This window comes from Eretmochelys imbricata, chromosome 3, assembly GCF_965152235.1.
Source record: "Eretmochelys imbricata isolate rEreImb1 chromosome 3, rEreImb1.hap1, whole genome shotgun sequence".
Lineage (NCBI taxonomy): Eukaryota > Metazoa > Chordata > Testudines > Cheloniidae > Eretmochelys > Eretmochelys imbricata.
In genome coordinates this window covers 194,341,802-194,359,041 of record NC_135574.1, presented here as the reverse complement: position 1 = coordinate 194,359,041, position 17,240 = coordinate 194,341,802, and the positions used below count along the sequence as shown (strand labels likewise).

The following is a 17,240-nucleotide window of genomic DNA, read 5'->3' as shown; positions in this document are numbered from 1 at the left end:
GCCTAATTGTCACATCAGAGCATCATTGTCCCCATTCAGCAACACTTATACATCACTTCCTGTTTTACGCAGCTCAAAACATGAACTGAAGATTTATTTTTAATATGTTGACTTTATTTCTGGGCAAAGCATCAGTCGTGTGCATTTTTCCATAGTCCCATCATGGAGCGTTTATGTATACATTGTAAATAAATTTTGTGCAAAAAGGACTGGAAAAATGAACTGTATTATTGCAATTTTTTGTAAAAGTAGCAGTTTGGTATGAGTTGGCATGCATACAGATTTACTAAGTGGGATAAGCTAATTATACTTTTTGTTGTGGTTAAACAAATGCTTGTTGATAGCCTTTTTCTATCAAGAAACCAAGGAGCTAATTATTATTAATAATAATCAATGCACACTGAGTCTTAGAGTTTCTGATTGAAACAGTTTGGATTGTATAATAACTCAAAGCCCAGTTGTAGTAGTTTGAGTGCAGTAATGAAATCTGAATCTAAAATAAAAACAAATTATTTTTTGTCATGCTGACTCCACTGCTTGAAAAATTTGTTTGCTGCCCCCCAAATTTGTAGTGATTCTCCAGTAATATGTGAACCCAGCATCTGCAAGATTAAACTGTAAAAAGATTTACCTATAATTGCTATTTAAATACCAAACTCTTAGTACCTTATTTAAAAGTAATGCTACACTCTATAAAGAAACTTTCTGAAAGCTTACACTACAGATTGTCAGAATAACGGTTGCCTATTAGCAAATTGAACATTCAAAAGCATTAACTGCAGAACATTTTAAATCTTCTCTCTCCCTGAATTACATCTCTAATACCTTATTTACATTACTTGAATCATTGACAATTAAACTTTCTTGAACTGAGTGTATTTAGAAAAAAAAATTAAAACCTTGCCTGAGATAAGTGCATATTTGTAAGTAAATTAACTACTCAAACTAAGGATGATAGACTTTTAAAATCTAATGCTCATAAAGAAGTCTTGTGCTCTGATTGGCTGAAGACTGATCATTAACCAATTTTCCGTACAGCTGTACTTTCTGCACTGCAGCCAACTAGTTAAATAGTACAAAATAACATGTTTAGGCTGCAGTACCTTATAATTTTCTTTAAATAAAATCGCAGCTATAAAAAGTGTTTCCTAAGGGTAAGAAAAATACACAAATATTTTAATTAAGACAAATTCCTAAAAAACCTCTAGCTGTGATTGTTTGGTAAACAAAAGGTAGCATCTGAAGCAGGGCTGGCTAGAGCTCTGAAGTCTGCCATTCAAATAGATGTCACCCCATAAACCCGCCCTGAACAATTCTATTTTCCATTTGAAAAGAGGAACCAGTTGTTTGGTGGGTTTACTAGGTGATATTTGATTGACTGGCTTACCTGCTGGAGCAGTCCTGTCTCCTCTCACCTTTTTGTTTATTGGAGTGTGCTTCAGAAGTCTCCCTTCTAAATAAACCTCCCTTTTATGACATTAAAATAAGCCTTTAGCCATAAACCCCACCCCACCCCCTCTTGCCCCCGAGTAGGATTTTTAAAAACCCCAAATCTAGAAGGGAGAGCCGCGTTCAGTCTGCAAATAGTCCTCTGGATGGGAATAATTCCCTCTTGATAGGTGGTTACTAGCAGTTAATGGCCATTTGTTTACTTTTTCCATTAAATAATAAATGTGTTTTAAAAGTACTACTAACCATCCATTTCTCCCCCACTGCTTACAGTCAGGTTCCAGCCTAAGACTCCATGGGGCTGATTTTCCACTTACTCCGGAAGGGTTTTACACTTGTGTAACTCCCTTGAGTTTATCCGAGCTGCCCGATCTACACCAGGGCTAAGGAGTGGAGAATCAGATCCACTGGATGAATAGTGTGCATGGGGATGCTTAAGAAGGGGGAGTTAGCTGGGGAGTATTAGGGCAGCGGAGAGTCAGGCTGGCTCCTGGAGCCTAGTGAATTAGGAAAATCAAATGGTGGGTATACCCCCCCCCCATCCTCGGTTCTTTCTCCCCTCCCTAGATTTTTAAAGGGCCACTATACCGATGAGATTGCACATTTCTGATCCTGCCTTGTGAGTTTATAATAATGCCAGTTCTGAGCCAAAATGGGAATGCTCGGAGCGGGGTTTGCTGCTGCTTTTCTGCTCTCTTTTTTTAATGTTTCCTAAAAGACAAAAACAAACCGCCCTGCAGCAAACAAAGAGCACACGCGTTTGTGCCTTTCTTAGGGGTGGGGAGAAGACTCACAAAAGGCTTCTTCGTTAATATGACTGTTTTAGGGGGTGTGAAGGGGGGGGTTGGTACATTTCACATTAAAAACGCTCCTCTATCCCGAGACATTTAATCAGCTGTAATTATAACACATTCCAAATGAAGAATATGCTTGACAGTATTTTTATTGTTATTGTTCATCGCACGATCTTAGGCGGCTTTGGGGGCACAGGAAAGAGAAGTAAACGGGTTACAAATAGGGAATTATCCCTCGTTTAGCATTAAAATTCATTTAGATAAAATTGCCACAAACATGTAAATGGGGAGATTAGTTCCCCCTCACGCCTTATTGCACTCTCTCAATGGCTCCGTTTTACACGTTGGGAATTCCGTCTTCGCAGGCTGCTTGCTGTTTCCTAGCTACCCCACATTCAAAGCAAAGGCTGCAAGAGAGAGAAGGGGGGCGGGTGAGAAGAGAAAAGGGGGGGGGGAAGTTTTGGCAACCAGTCTGCAATTCATCCTCCGCGATCCGCCCTAACAGAGGGGGAAACAAATATCTGGGGAGGCTTTATCCCCCTCCCCGCCCTGCGTGGACAGGCCAACGCTGTACTTTCCAGCAGGGAGGCAAGCTGGGTTGTGTTTAGTTTGGAAGCCCCAAGGGATCGGGACCGGGTTTGTCGCTGTGTGAGTGTGGGTGCGCGCCTAGCCACACGCAGGGTGTGTGTGTGTGTTCCCCGTGTTCCCCGCACCTCGAGCGGGAGATCTGCCGCGATCCGGGGGCGGGCTGGTGTGTTCTTACAAACAAAACCACACAACTCTCCGGCCGGCTGAGTGAGAACAGCCCGGTGGTGTCCTCCTCCTCCTGCGCCCGCTCCGTCTCGGCAGAGCCGGAGGAGGAGGAATAGCAGCTTCGACTGCCATCTTTTGGGGGGTTGGGGAAATGACTCGGTTCCCCCGGCCCCTCCGCTTCTCCTGCCTCGAGAGACGGGCTCCCTGCTTCAACCGTGCATGGGGAAAGAATTAGCCATAAAATTAGTGACTCACAATTTCAAATGGGAACCGCTAAGCGGATTAGAGACGCGTGGAAGTGTAGGGAGGGTCTGAGACCCACTCGGGGGGATCCCCCGCTGCAACCAGGCAGGTTTTGTCTCCCTTTGCCGAGAAGGGGGACCCCCCCCCAGTGCTTGTGTCAGGGTTGCCGGGGGGTGGGGGGAGAGGGGCGGTCGCACCCCACTGCAGCGGATCCCCCGGAGCCAGAGCCCCCGGTGCCAGCCGGGCCCGCCTCTCTCCCCTCCTGGGCTCGCTCTGGGGCTCGGGGGGCGGTGTGCTGCGCCATTTGTTCCTTGCAAAGTGATTGCTGTGTATCGCCTTGGATCAGTGAGTTCAGCCTACCTGGAGGGGAGGGGGGTAGGAAATCCCGCCGGGGGGCGGGGGGGGGGGGGAGCCGCGGCCATGAACTCTAAGGCCATGTGCTTCATTTGACTTTTTTTTTTTTTACCCCAAGCGGGGCCCCCGCGGCTTCAGTGAGCGGCGCTGTGATGCTCCGCGTGTGCAACCCCTGCCCCCCGCCCCTGCCCCCGCAGCACCGTCAGCCGCTCTCCCCTGAGCCGCGCCGCCCGTGCGTGGAAAGGGGGCGAGCCCAGGGAGTGCGGAGGAGTTTGCTGCTGGGGTTGTTCTCAGCGGGTCTGGGGGCGTGGGGGGGGGATCCTCCTCCTCCTCCTCCTCCGGTCGGGGCATGCCTGGCCCGGGGGGCGGGGGCGGCCTCTGGGCCCGATCCCGCCGCCCAAGGACCGGCCAGAGAGGTTCCGCTCTGGGCGCAGCGATCGCAGCGGGCCGCTGGCGGGCACCGTGTGCGGCGTCTCTTCCCCCTTCCTGCGCGTCCCAGGCCCCATCCCGACAGCCCCGTCCGCTGATAGCCCAGCACGGCTGGGGGGGGGGGGGGGGGGAGATAACACAGATAGAGCCAGCTAGTGACAGGAGCCCAGGAGCAAAACTCTCCAGCCAGCTTCTGAGTTGAGGTCGGGGGGCTGGGCCTTCTGCATGGAGCGGTGCCTTTCACTGGGGCTTTATGTACCTAGGGACGCCTTGTCCGGATCAGAACTATTTAAGGAGCAATACTTTGTGCTTGTGGAGAGGTATATTTGTGTAAACACGTGCAACCTTGTTGGCCAGCAAAGTAAAAAAAAATTGGGGGGGGGGAGTCCGGGCTTGGGGAGGGGGGGGGAGAGGTGCAGATAAGATGCCAAAACGTATTTTGCAGGAGGGGATTGGGCCTTTTTCCTGTTGGCTCAGGAAGGACGCTTGGGGCTGAAATGAAATACATTAGATTATAGCTCTCGCCATGGGCGGGGTGCGTTGGTTTGCGAGGGAAACAGCAGAGGCGTAATAAGGTAGTTGGATCTCCTTAAGTTGTGTCTCACACACACACACACACACTTACCGCGCACTGACTTCGCTTCGCCCCTCGAGAAAAGTGAAAGCCCTGGAGGAAAAAAAGACTTTACTTTTAAAGTCAGTCTAATATCGATCGCCGTCATTCCCCTCTCCCCCCACCTCCAACCCCGGCGGCAGACGCAGCCCTACCCTAACGGGGGACCGGGGGAAAGGATCCTCCTCGGATCTGATTCTCTGCGGGCCGTTGTACAGGGAACAGCGTGTGCCTAGAGCAGAGCAAATAAAGGCAGGGACAGCCAGCGAGGAGCGAAAACCCTTTTATTTTTCATTGCAGTGGTGGGCCAAGTGATCCTTCCCGTCTGTCAAAAGGACGTTGGGATCCTTCAGGATGAAAGGGCGAGGGGGGGGGGAAGAGAGCCATCTTCTTACCTTTTATCCTCTGTTTCCCGGAGTGTGGGCCGCCGCTTTGTGTGGGAAGGAAGCCCCTGCAAGGTGTGTGTGTGGCTGGAGCCCGTCCAGCGGAGCGAAACCCAGGGGGAGCCTTTTCAGTCACCCCTAGAAGCCCCCGAAGGGCTTCCCACCGCCGCCGGTCCCATCCCAAGGCAAAGGGGCTCGCTGCTGACGTGCTTGGGGCAGCCGGCAGCCACGGGGACGCAGGGAAAAGAAGTGGCACGTTTAGGAGCCAGTGTCCGTGTTTTTATTCTTCACAATGCACCATCTTGCCTTTAAATCCGCCAGGGCTGGGCCATCTATCACAATATGTTCCATCTACCCGCTGCCTTCTTGAACTCGCCTGGAAAATTGCAGTGTATTTACCTGGCTCCATGACCTTGTTATGTTGCCTGAGAAAAATACCTATTTGCTTCCCTTTGGTTTGGGCTAGTTGGAGCCCTCATAGGGCCACGCTTATTGGGCTCATGAGAAAGCTCTGCTAGGGACACAAAACAAGCCAACAAAGTCCTTAGACTGAAGGCAAACGCCACTTAAAGCGAGGGAAGGTGGCAGAGTGAATATTAAACCTTGGGACAGGGAGACAGCATATTCCTGCTCATAGATGCGAGATCTGCTTTTGCGTGGCTCCCCGAGATACTTGCATGAAAGTAGTTCATAAACTCCGAGCAGCCAGCTTTCTGTTTTATGTAGCGGACAGAGAAAAATCTCCCTGGTCTTTACTGTGTGGAATAACTTAAATGTCTGTGTGGCAGCTGCTTCTAAAGCCGAACCTAAACTCTTTGGAAGAAGAGGGGACGAGTGAAAGGCGAAAGAAAGACTTCTTTTTTCCCCCCTTTGGTGCCATTTTGGATGTCAGCTGTTTCCTTGGTGACTGTGTTCGGCCCCCAAAGCCCCTGGGCTCCTGGATTGTTAGAAGAAGAAGAAGAAAAGCCTGCTATTTCGGCACCGTCATTTATCACTGTCACCGCATAATGATTCCCCTTGCAGCTCCTTATTGATGTTTGTAATTGCATTATCTCATAAGGGGTGAGGGGTGATCAATGAAACCGAGCCATGCATTCTGGGGTCAGAGGCTGCCAAAGTACGGTTGGTCCCGTTTTAATACAAGTACTCATTAGCTTTAGGGCTGCATGCAAATATATATATATATATATAATCTCTGAGCTGGTGCAGACCTTGTAGCCAAGCCCAGCGCTTGTCTAAAAGACCGCGGTTGGCGTAACCTTTTGCAGAAATGCTAGACCAGGTACCTGTCTCGCATCTCAACGAAATGAGCTGGAGCCACTGATTGGGGAGGGGTTTTTCCCCCCGCGGGGATCAGATGTAAATTCTGAGTAAGCATCGGGGAGTCTCCCCCCTCTTTCCCTTCAAAGTGGGACCCACCGCTCTCTCCACTCCATCGAAGGCATGGGAACGTATGGAGAACTCGCCCCAGAACATCTCGGTGTGCGCGTTTACCAGCGTCGCCACTTTAAACACCCAACGTTAACCCCCCTTGTGCTCTCCGGCACTCCGGTTTCATTAACACGAGCTGCAAACTGGAGTGATCAGCATCATCGCCTTGTTGTTAGAGCGCTTCGGTTTAGGTAGGTGACGGGTGCAGGGGTTGGTAAGCAGAGGAATGCAAAACAAAATAAAATAAATAAGCCCACGCCAGCCAAAATAAAACAAATCGCCCCCTCCCTGAACCAATCAATGGCACGTTTTGCACTTGAAATAAGCCGGCAGCTCCGCCGACCCCAAGTGAAGTTCATGTGTCGATTCAAGAGAGTATTTAGGTAGCGAAGAGAGATGGCACACTGGCATTGTGGCGAGTTTGTGTAAGCTTAGGGAATTTAAGCCATCGTGTTGCAGAGACCTAAAGAAGTGGAGGAGATACAAAGAGGGAGGGAAAAGCTCCCAGCGTAATTTTAAACTAAATGCTTTATTGGACTGTGACAGGGATATCTAAACAGTGAAAACTTGATTTGTTTAGCCAGAGGCGGGGAAGGAGACAGATCCAACTTAGAGTGCCACGTTTAAGTAAGAGGCTGAGTTTCTAAAACCTATCCTCTGTGGTCAATTAGCTTTTTATTTTAATTTGGGGGAAGTGGAGAATGTTCAGCGAACGCCGAGCGCATCCTACATAAGGAGAAAGAGTAAACGCTGTTACAGGTTTCAGAGTAGCAGCCCTGTTAGTCTGTATTCGCGAAAAGAAAAGGAGGACTTGTGGCATCTTAGAGAGCATAAGCTTGCATCGGATGAAGTGAGCTGTAGCTCAGGATAGCTTATGCTCAAATAAATTGGTTCGTCTCTAAGGTGCCACAAGTCCTCCTTTCCTTTTTTTACTATTACAAATACAATTTGACCTGAGAAGGGTCCCCTCCAACCCTTTTGGTATCACACTAGCCCAAAAAGATTACCAACGAAGTAAAGATTAACACCCCCCTACCCCGCCCCGTAACACAAAATTAAGTCCATGTGTTGCATTCTAAAGTTAAAAGAATTATTTGTCGGCTACATTCTTGGAGACTAACCCTATCAATATTTAACCAAACCCATCTATGGAATACTGTATTAGAGTCCGTATCAGTTCGGAAACAAAACAGAATTTTTCAAATAGCTGTTTCAATAAGATCACGCTACTATACGAAACCAGAAATATTCTATGCCGATAAGGACAGATAGTTTAACTGGATTTGCTATCCATTGACTTTTGTTCATTTGCTACCCCTTTGAATGAGCGTTGTTCCTTGATTTTGGAAATTACACAATCTTCTAATAAACGAGTCTGGAACTAATATATTGATTGTAGACGTCAAATCTCTGTTTTGTCCACTATATTTTTAATTCTTTTTGCAGCGGTGCTAGAATTATACATGTAAATAAAGGCCAGTTGTTTCCTTTCTCATAAACATTCACACGTTGTTTCACTCTTAAAGTAAAATAACCGCAACTGCTAAGTAGTAGGATTAATATACAACTTTCAAATCTCCATGTGAACTAATCAGACTTCGCTTTTTTCCCTTTTTCTTGCTTTGATTATAGTTTGCAACCTGAAGCTACATACTTGAAACAAAATAGTGCTTTAGACCACGGTTAAGATAGGGAAAAATTAGTCTCGTTTCAGAAATTATTTATTTGTAGAACGACTATGATTAAAACACACACACAAACCGCAGCTGCAAAAAAGGAGAGAGAAAAACAACAAACAACCCACCGTGATTTACGATTATTAAATCTTTGATTGCCATGTTAATGTTTCTTTTTCTACCTTTCATTTGCATTTTAATCTATCGACTCTTTACTATTTTGCTGCTTCCTAGTCGAGTGATTGATTACAGATCTTCAAGAAAAAAAAACCCACCAAGCTTTGCGGGCGACCTTATATCTCTGCCCCCCCCCCCCGCGCCTCCTTTGCTGGTTAGATTTCTGAACCTTCCTCAGCAATGGTAATGCAAGCAGGGCAAATTAATTGTGCTCTTTTAAATGTCAAAGGTATAAATAAAAACGTGTTTTGCCCCCCCTCCCGGGTCCCAAATGTGAGTACTTTCCCACCCCGCTTGTTTTAAAAGCGAGAAGGAATCATTCCGGTAAAATACAATTAAAAAAACCAAACCAAACCAAAACACAACCAGGCGCAGACAGGACCCTGACTGTAAATACGTATCAGTGCAGATGGACTGTTCTTGTTTGGTAAAAAAAATCAAATCAAATCAAATAGGCAGCGCGAGGCAGCCCCAGGTTTCCCTGGCAGGGTTTTGGTGTTGAGCCTGGGATCTGGAGCCTGGCTGGAATGGTTATTAGGACAATTTGTTGACAGGCCAGCAGTAAAGACAAAAGGAAGAGAAGCAGCCTCTCGCCTGTTTATTTTCTTTCCTGGTCTAACCTGTCTGCTGCCCCTTGGGCTGTCCCCCCTCGGAGTAGGGCGGCGTCCTTTGGGCAGGACCCTTTTGTTGCTGTTGTGTGGGTGGTAGGTGGTGGGTTTGCTGGGACTAGCTGCGGGCGGGTGGGGTAGGATGCACTGGGCTGCCCAGCTGTCCCTGGGCTGGATGGGTGCGGACTGGAACAACAATTCCCCAACCCTGGGAGGCTGGGACCTGGCAATCCAACCCTTCAGGGTCCCGCAGCAAAGAGGGGCTGTCGGGGAGGGGCGAGCCCACACATAAGTGCTGACGGGGGTGGGGGGGGGGAGATGAGCCTCAGGAGGAGAGGAGGTAACCTGGACAGACTTTGGGAAGCCCCCCAGCCCTACCCCAGAAAGGGAGAGGCTGGCAGCCGGGTGGCATGCCAAAGCGATCTCAGCAGAGACTCGCAGCGCCGGCGATGGGCTGCTTCCCCAGGGACTAATCCGGCGTAGGGACAGGCGCTTGCTCCTGCTCACTCATATCATGACCACCGCCCCCCCGGGATCCTGACCCGGCGCCTGGCGGTGCAAGAGGGAGGCTCCCTCGCGGGCTGGAGACCTTTGCGGCTGTTAGGAAACATCTCACAGCACAATCAGGGACTCACTGCCGGGATTTGATTGCCCAGGCTTCTTCCTTCCACTAAATGGAGCTGGTCTCATACAGTACGCGCAGGGTGGCTGGAGATCGGTATGTGTCTGACACCGGCACGTACGCGATTTATCACTCAGAGCCACGGTGGCCCTGGGACAAGGGTTTCCAGCCAGTGCGGCTTGTCACCTGGAGGTGAAACGACTCAGATCCGAAATCCCCTTTTCTCCTGTCTACACGCGCAGCCCGCGACTGGCTCACGTGGGATGCTGACCCAGCTGGGGTTGAGAGGCAGATCCGGGCAGCGAGGGGAGAAAGAAGAGGGCAAACGGGGAAAGCCTAAACGGGAAAACTCATTGCGGTAGAAAGGATCAGAGCGGTCTGTACCTCCAGGGGTGAAGACAGATCCTTGCGGACAAGTGGGAAGACAGGGCTGGAATGATTTAAAGGCGAAGGGATGGCAGATTATTAAGAAAGTAATAGCAAGGTGTCCCCTGCACTACAGTTTTATTGTGGGGTAGTAACTACCGGATTTATTTATTGCCGGGGCTCTACAATAAAGATAATGACCACAACCTCAAGATAAATGCTTACGCCCGGAGCTGGTCAATTGTTTTTTATTTAGGAGTGTGATCCTGAAAGGTGGAAGTCAGCTTCTCCCCGCCGCAAAGATCCGTCTTGGTTTCCCATCCCATTAGAAACACGACATGCAAATAAATAGGTAGTTTCGGGTTTGGTACGGCGGGCTTTATTTCAGGCAAAGGAAGAGGTCGCGGGGGGACCCCCAGAGGCTGAATTTCTGTCGGTGCGCTGTACCCCCACCTTCGCTCTCACGCATCCGCAGCTGAAAGCATGAAGGTGTCATGTCTGAACTCCTTGTTTCCTGATCGATAAGGGCGAGGGAAACAATGTGAAAACCGCCCCCCCCACCCCCGGCCCAGGAGGCTGCTGGCTGGAGACTGGAGACTTCCTGTTGGAAAGGGTGAAAGTGCCCTGGGGGGGGGGGGGGGGGGCTTTTCCTTGCTGCCTCCCACGCCGAGGCGGACAATAGGGAGGTTTAATGTAGTTTTGACCTATTAAAAGCACTTGCAGGAGTGTCCCCCCCCCGCCCCCCACCGCCACATACCCTCAGCACCTGGCTTGGTTAGGAAGGAGGCTGCACCTCAGTGGTGCCTTTTCTCCCTTTTCTCCCCCCCAAGAAGTCCCCTAACCAGACGGAGGAATGGAGGCTGACCTTGACAGTTGCTTGCCAAGGTCAGAGCAGAGTAGGCTGCCTCAGGTGTCAGCATAGGCTCAGGCCCTCTCCCCCTGATGTGATCTGATCCAATAATAGTCACTGTGTTAGCCTCTAATGAGGCACCCGGTGAGAGCTGATCGGCCCCCACCTGCTCTTTGCGGTAATACCAACAGACCCTGAGATGCCAAAATGCAGTCAGCATCCTCTGCTCATTTCTCTCTCAGGTTCAAAGAGGTAGGATTTCAGCCTCACAATAACCACTTATATTCCGGGCTTCCTTTGATCCATGTATGTCCAGGAAAAGCACCTGACAGTGAACTGTGATGGGGGAAAAAAGGACAGAGGGGGAGAGAATAGACTCCCACAATTTGGTGGCTTGTGTGAGGGATGAGATGATGAGGTTGAAAAGTGAGAACAATCCTCTTCAATCTTTTACAATATCAGTGTCATTCAACGCTACTTTGCATTTAACCAGAATATCCCTTTCCGTGATTTCCATAAGCATATACGTTATAATTTTCACATCCTTCAGTATTAATCATTCTACTCCGCATTACGTGTCTATCTGAAAGTCTGACCTTACTAGTGAAGCACATTAACTTTACATTGTTGCCCACAATAAAGTAGGAGGCACTACATTCCCTTTCCAACCTCATCTGAAATGACACACACACAATATACCGTTGCCCACTGCATAAAAAGAAAACAATGACATGCATTCTGCTCCCAGCATGACAAGTTGTCTGTCTCACTTCAAAGGACTATAACCTAATTGTTTCCAGAGTTTAAAAAGTAATTAAGCTATATTAGAGAAATTTAAATAAAAACAGTTTTCTTCACACTGGGTCACTCATCTTTTTATTCACAAAATGAGCACCCCATCCTTTTAAAAATAGAGATATTTGTTTTAAAAAACCTGAAGTTTACATGAAAAATGTGAACAGATTTAGTTTTTAAAAGGGTTTGGGCAAAGTGGAGGTAATTATGTATAATTAATGCTGAAGGGAAAATGAACACATAATAGGTTCCAAAGATTAAACCATCTGTAACTATCAAGAGAACTTTAAAAGTTTTTTTAAAAAACTAAATCTCATTAATCTAGCAAAGGATTTTTAAAGGGAAAGAGTAGCATATATGTTATTGTTTAATACATTTCTTTATTCTGATTTTTTTAGCTTCATTCCCTAGAATGTTTAAAAATTTTAAACCTACAGTTTTGAAGGTCGTCCACCGTGAAAGAATTGATTAGGAACATCAACCACTATATTAATGTTTGTAACACTTTGTTTTAGTGCTGGCTTTCCATTTTTGATGACAGTATAACAAAGTTATGTTACTAAGAAGTTCTAACGTGAAGTGTAGAGCATTTCCCCCACCTTTATGCTTTTCTTGGTGCACATGTTTTGCAACCTATAATATATTTCAAATTCCAGTGAATAAACCTTTGGGCCAAATTTTGTTCAGAATTACTCACATGGCAGAGAATAGTCCTTTAAATTCAACTCATTCTCAGCCACATTTAGAACATTTAACAAAGAGGGAATATGGTTTTAGATATACAGGTTCCTTATTGAATCTATCACAAAAGTAAAGACAATGCTTTTATATTTTAGTAATCATTTTAAGATAGACATTTATCGGTAATTTTATAGTTCAGGAAAACTGCTTGGAAGCATGACATTTATTTCGAATTAGTGATAATGTCTATGAGTTGCTATACTTTGTACATAGTTAGGGTCTTATTTTATAAATCCTTACTAATGAAAATAGTTTAATTAAAGTTGATGGGACAGCTCATGTGATGATGAACTCGTCAGACATGAACAGCGTTTGCAGGATCAGGCCCTGGGTAAAATACACACTTTATTATGGAGGTAATGACCTAATCAGGATTCGACCCTTAAACTACTGCATTCTTCCATCCACCTGTTAGATTAAAATACATTTGCTCATCTCAATCATAGCTTATTTATGGTTCTAAAGAAGGTCTTGGATGATGGACAAAGTTTCTTAGATCAATCTATGGAATGTTGCTTACTTCTCCAGTAAGGAATATATCTTGTATGAAGAACACTTAATCTGGTAATCCAAGGAGAGGTTTTTTTCTTCCTTCAGGCAAAATCTTATATAATTTTGTATTTATCGCCGAGGCAACTCTTTGAACTGATTTTTATTTTGATGCACATTGTACTCAGAGAGTGAAATTGCACAATGCAGTAGAGGGCCTATGTACCCCTTTAACCTCCCAAATTCATACTCACATCCTTCCTTATACAGAGGCCAAACAGCTGAGCTGTGAGCTGGAAATTTCTCCAGGGCCAGGGGAGGGATAAGGATTTGTCCCACACCCCAGGTAACAGAGCAGCAGTTGATCTGCTCTGCAATTGCTAGACAAATTTTAGTCCTGGAAGAACTTCCCTGCTTGCTCCCCTGACTACATGGAGGAGGACCAGTTGATGAATACACACAGTAGCAATCCTGGGACTTCACTCATGAGCCTTCCCAGACCTGTGCACACATCCCTGCTATTCAGAAATCAAGAGTGAGTTTGTGGGTATACCTCTGGGGGAGGACTCTAATCTTACCTCCTTGGGTTAAAGTGATTGTAAAGCCCAGTGTAGGTCTTGGGGGAATTTTACTCATATAAAATCTATGTTTTCTAATATTACAAACAAGTGTTCTGAAATCTGCAAACAGTGATTAGGTAATTAGGGCAAATCTCTCCCTAACATCCTACTACTATGCCCAACTTTAGAACTGGCTTTAATACATGTAAACTGATTGGCTTCTCCCGTGCTTTGAACAGCATCTACACACACTGTATTTAGTCCAAACTTACCTCCTTCCTCTGGTTTGACTTTATTGGTGACTCAAATGACAACAAAAACAGAAACCCCAGCCTAGGATTCCTTCCCAAATTTAACTAGTCCTTAGTTTTCCTTGTAGGGACTTTTGTCCTAAATCTCAGTTCCTCTGCCCAACCCCCCCCCCCCCCCCCCACCTCTCTTGTATCCTGAATGGAGCCACAATATCTCTCTGGTAGTTTTAATACCTGCCAACAAGGTAGCTGAAAAGAAGAACCCTGCCATCTTCTTACACATGTCCCCCCCACTGCCTTGGGATGTGCGCATTGTCATCTAGCCCTCTGTAACCAGCTGAGGACCTAGTTTCTGAATGGTGAGGTTTTTAAAAGTGCCTAAGTGACTTAAAAGCATAAGTTCCACTGGAAGTCACTCAAGTGCTTTTGAAGTCCCTTGCTGATACCAGAAGATTTAGATGCAGATCCTCACCTCCTGTAACTTATCCTCATTCCATTGACTTCAATGGAGCCGAGACCTTAATGTCCCTGAACCTGTGACTGCCAGAAGCTGGGACTGGATGACATGGGTGGATCACTCAATAAATTGCCCTGTTAAGTTCAGTCTCTCTGAAGCATCTGGCACTGGTCACTGTTGGAAAACAGGATATTGGACTACATGGACATTGGTCTGATCCAATATGGCTGTTTTTATGACAATTTATGCCATTTGAGGATTTGCCTTGCGGTCTTCTTGCTGCCTGTGGCATTCATTTCCTGTGCCAGGCTCTCAATGTCCCATGGAGTCCTGGAACTGTTTCTAGTCTCTCCCTAAGACAATTGTCCAGGCTAATGAGCTGCATATCCCCTCATGGGTTGACTTATTTTAATTCCCCAAATTAAAGGGGGATTACAGTTGAGTGATATGATCCAGGAGTCTCCATGGACAAAGGCAACCTTAATGGTTTCTGCCAACTCTAATAGCTCAGCTCTGACTAATGTCTCCCATACTAATCGGTGGCCACATTCTGATGAACTAGGCTGGACACCATCTTTTCTTCTAGCTGTACTGGCCCAGTACAGCCTATTGCTATCCCACAGGCCTTAATCTCAGGCAGCCATATATTCTGTAGTCCCATAGCCATTACTGTGACTAGTGAGATTGCTACACTACAAACTCATGAAAACACATGCTGTCTTCACTGAAACTTTGTCCTCCCATCCCTGATGCCTTCTTTGTTTATATCCCTGCTATGTTTTGTCCAAATCCTAGATTGTGAGCTGTCTGGGGCAGGCACTGGTTTTGTGCTGTTTGTTTGTACAATGCCTAGAACAATTAATTCTCTTTGAGGTCCTTAGGTGCTGACACAATATACATAGTAAATGAGAATAGTCACAATACCACGTGGGGGCAAATGCCTTCAAGAGCCCCAGCTTCCCATGCAATTGGAGGGGCTGTGGTTACCCTCTCTTTGGAGTCCCCAGAGCTCTTCATTTCCCCCATCAGATTTAGGATGCAGAAGTGGCTGGTCTAACAGATCATTCTCCAGCTACTCCTCTGTGTGCTGGACACCCTTTGCTAGTGTGGACAGATGGAGCTGGGGTACCTACATATGTCTCTCCAAGGCACACACTCTAAATTCTGCTCCATTATGATGTTTATTAGCTCCTGTTCTGTGCAGGACTTGGGTTTGAGCCAACAAGCCACCCAACCCACCAAACTCCAGGTGAAGGTATCCAGCTGCTCCCCCTAAGGACCAGGGTTCACTTTGAAACCTTTGCCAGGATTTTTCCTCCAACGCCCTCAATTGGTTCAAAACTCTGCCTTATATTGCACAAGCTCATCCAGGGCCCAGTATACCACTTGTCCCTCACTGGTCAGAAAATGGGTCAGAAGAAAGGCAAAAATCTCCTTCTCCAACTGGGCTGTCTTATAGCTACTCATTTGAAAGTGACCAACTGAGTCTTCTGATCCTACTTTGGTCAGGGAAGGGCTGGAGATTACTGGCTGTCTAGGCGGTGCTCCTCAGTTCACGTGCCATTAAAGCAGCTGCATTTGTTGTTGCTGCTGGACTTGAGCCCGGGCTTGCTGCAGAGCCTGTAACTGGTGCAGCTGTTACTCTTGGGCTGAAACCGGGGCCTGTCGCTGTTCCCGCTGAGCTTTCTGTTCCCTCATGAACTGCAGCATGGTCTGGTGCTGCTGCTCTTTCTGTCGTTCCGTCTTCCATGGGAGGACTTCTTCCATTTTCCTCCTTTGTCCAGCGTGCGCTTCTTGACCCAGGGGTAAGCGAGGGGAGGTTCCCTTTTTCTCCGAACACACTCTGTGTAGTCACAATTTACCTCCTTCCTGGGCGTGGCTTTCTTCCTAACTGAAATAACAATAAAAATTTAAACTGTGGCCTACGTTTTCTCCCCAAGCCTGGCCATTTTTGTAGGGTCCTGTCTATTTTAGCCCCTTGTTAAAGCTACTCTCTTATATTCAACATGGAGCTAACACACTGATCTTGTCACCAGCAGGAATCAGTCAGTGTTGCCTGAAAGGCTCTGAAATCTGCTAACATGGTGGGTCTGCAGAAGAACCCCACTCTCCTGTTACAATATATTTTCTTTGTTCAGATCTATCAGGGTGTGATCCGTGAAAGTACTTAGGCACCTAAGTTCTGGTTTTAGGCACCTAAATCCTGTTTGTAAGCACCACTGTGATCCACAAACTTCCTGCTCGCTGTGGCCATATATTCCACCAGGAGGAGGATGTTGGATGGGGAGGTGCTCTGCAACTGTGGGGCCTACTTCTGTTCCTCCCTTTGATCATGCATCTGGGCAGAGTTCCTCTGGTCCGCATCCGCTGGCTCCCTACACAGCTTTGAGGAGCTGTGGGTGCTGTCTGGGGTTCTCTGCTTGGTGTCCCCTTCTGCATCCCTGGTTTTGAACCTGCGACCCTCACTCCTGATCCTGTTTGTCTTGTGACAAACTTACGATGGGCGTCTGGCCACCTATCTCCTGCTTAAGCCCCAGAGCAATTCGCAAACTGGGGGGCCCAATCCGGTTGGGGAGGCCCATCCCTGTTCAAATACTTTTTTCCCTCAGGAGAAGGGGGGGACTTGAGTCAGCGACACCTGCATCCCAGTGTATATCCCATCCTTTAGGCTAAAGGCAAAAAGGGAAATCCGCCTTACTCCCCCTACCCCCATTTTGTTTCGGGTCCCCCATGCAACTTAGGTGGCCAAATGCCTACCTTCCCCAAGTCAAGGATCACTAACAGGACATCGTAGAAGAGGAGACTTTGAGTGTCTGCAGTCTATGGTCTCTGGGTTTTGCATCTGGTATGATTATTCCAGGGAAGTAAACAGGTATATATGTTGCTCTTGTTGGACTACCCAGCGTTGGCCAGTGGGTGAGTGGCCAACCCATCACCCCAGCATATGAGCCAGCTGCAAAGAATCTTACTGACAGATCACCCAAAAGAGCAATGTGCAAACCATAGCTTACTCTCCCTTCACCACCCCTTTGATGTGCAGCATATGTGTATGGGATTTGCAGCAGCAGATCCACAATGGGAATGTGGATCTGGCTGTTCAGCTGTACCATACTTAAGGCTCAAGATGGGAGAAAACCCCTGGCACAGTTCCAACATTGGGGCCTCTCTCACATAGCTTTTAATCAATTCCTGCCACAAA

The 17,240-nt window shown here is 47.1% G+C and overlaps 1 protein-coding gene across 2 annotated transcripts in view; it reads left to right on the top strand.

Annotated features, from left to right (window-relative positions):
- The window catches only part of MEIS1 (Meis homeobox 1), a 126,298-nt gene extending 125,776 nt beyond the window's left edge, over window positions 1-522 (top strand). For both annotated transcript variants that reach the window (XM_077814018.1, XM_077814019.1), the window contains one exon: window positions 1-522. This exon is cut by the window's left edge and continues 994 nt beyond it. The gene's annotated coding sequence lies outside the window, so the exon portion shown is untranslated.
- Window positions 523-17,240: the final 16,718 nt, after the last annotated feature.